The following is a 2,078-nucleotide window of genomic DNA, read 5'->3' on the forward strand; positions in this document are numbered from 1 at the left end:
GTTCAATCACAGCAAAAGGTAATAGTTTTAGGTATAAAAATGATCCATTGATTATTCCTTGCTAATCGGACTTTTCCTTTAAATCATCACTAGGTGAATTATTGTTAAAGAACGAGGACAAAATCAACATTTGAACCATTCAGAATGTCTTCATGCTAACATAAATCCATCCTGCTAAGATTGATGCCGTTTGGCTTCAGATGGAAAACATTTCATGTCATCAGGTTGGCGGATTGAAGCCGACTGTCTGCTGCTGCTTCCTGCCTCCATAACGCAATCAGCCTCCCTTATCTTCCCCCATCTCATCTGGGCATCTCGTCCCGCCTGGTTGGGATGCAAAATTTCATTTACCTTCAGAATTGTTTGTTTAAAAAAAGGGAGGAAGGAAACAGCAGATGACCTGCAGGAGATTTCAGAGATTTACTGGAAATGAAACTTCACACAAACCTTTTCTTTCTTTTTTAAAAATGTCTTATTCTGTCTTAGAAAACAAAAACAGAACAACCAGGATGATAAACTACTGAACAAAACCAAAAAAATAATTAAAAAATAATTATATACACTTTAGGTATGACAATAAAATATAAGATACAAACACATTATATCGTAGGAAAAAAACAACAGAACTTAATGGGCATGTATGTAGAAAATAGGCGAAAATGGAAGAAATTCTTATCTTCTGAAAACATTAACATGGAAAATTAAATAATACTGATTATGAAAAATAAAAAGTAAAATAAAAATAAAAGAAAAATAAATCAATCTAGACCAGACCAGAAAAAGCTGCTTTTGAATAAATCTAGGTTAGCAGATCAGACTGACTCCAGCCTTAATGCCCAGAACCACTGAAAAGTTCTACATACTAAATATCTACATCTGCAAAGAGTCTGAGTATAAAATACAGAGACAGGTGGGTCCTACCTGCAGCTCGGATGCTCCTCTGTGCTCCGCTCAGCCGAGACGCAGCGGGTTATAAATCCTGGGGGGGGGGGCATGTTTGGGTCAGAGTGATGGTGAGGAGGTACAGCTTCTACTACAGATGTGAGCAACTCCATTAGGATGCAGACCTGATCTGATGTTTCCACTCTCCCAGGAATCGGCTACATTGTGGGGGTTTATAGGTCCTTGTGGGGACTGAGGCAGGTTCCTGTGAAGAGCGGTTCTGTGCCGGCATCGAGGGTCCGAGTCAGAAATAACGTCTGGACAGAGTTTGGGTTCAGGTCAGTTTTAGGGACGCACGCGTCATGGTTCGGTTTAGCATTAGTGCCAGGCTGGGGGCATAGAAAGAGTTAAAATGGCTGACAATGGATGGAAGTCAACATGGTCCTCAGTGCATATAGCAAAGCCAGGATGTGTGTGTGTGTGTTGCTAATTGTGAGCGTCTGTTTCTCTTTTGTTGTAGCCTTGGAACAACCTGGAGGCTGCAGATCTTATCAGGAAAATACACCTCAGCGCGCTGCAGCTCTGTTTGCGCGCTAGCAGGACGTGTTTCCTGTATGTTGGCCACTCGTGTTTGGCACACACTCAACATACGAGCACAAACAGAGATAAAGCCACTGGAGCGACCCCGGTAAAGGCCAGAGGTGATTCAGGGTTCTGTGTGCGCTGTAGCCGTCTCTGTTTTCACGTCAGCGCTCATCATTTTCCAAATCAACCTCCTCTGCTCGACCTTCCTCCAAGACAGCTGCAGATAATGTCAGAGGGCCCCGGGGCACCAAGGGGCCCCAGCAGGCTGACAGCAGGGCAGTGAAGGGACCCACAGCAGTTTGACAACGGAAGGGTTTTCATTTGTCCAGAGTGACTGGATCAGACTGAATCCATGAGTCCTGAGACCAATTAGCTCAGGTACTTCTTCATAATCATCCATCTTCAGGGTCGCGGTAGGGCCAGTGCCTATCGCCCAGAAGGCTATGGGCGAGAGGTTGGGTCCACCCTGGTCTGGTCTCCAGTCTGTCGGTTTCTTCATAATCATCTGAATGTAAACGTTTCACAGATGGAAACCATTAGACAGCATGGGATTAATTTCCACTGTTATGCTGATGATACCCAGCTATATCTGTCTATAATCCAGATGAAGC

The sequence above is a fragment of the Cyprinodon variegatus genome, unplaced genomic scaffold, assembly GCF_000732505.1.
Source record: "Cyprinodon variegatus isolate N-32 unplaced genomic scaffold, C_variegatus-1.0 Scaffold732, whole genome shotgun sequence".
Lineage (NCBI taxonomy): Eukaryota > Metazoa > Chordata > Actinopteri > Cyprinodontiformes > Cyprinodontidae > Cyprinodon > Cyprinodon variegatus.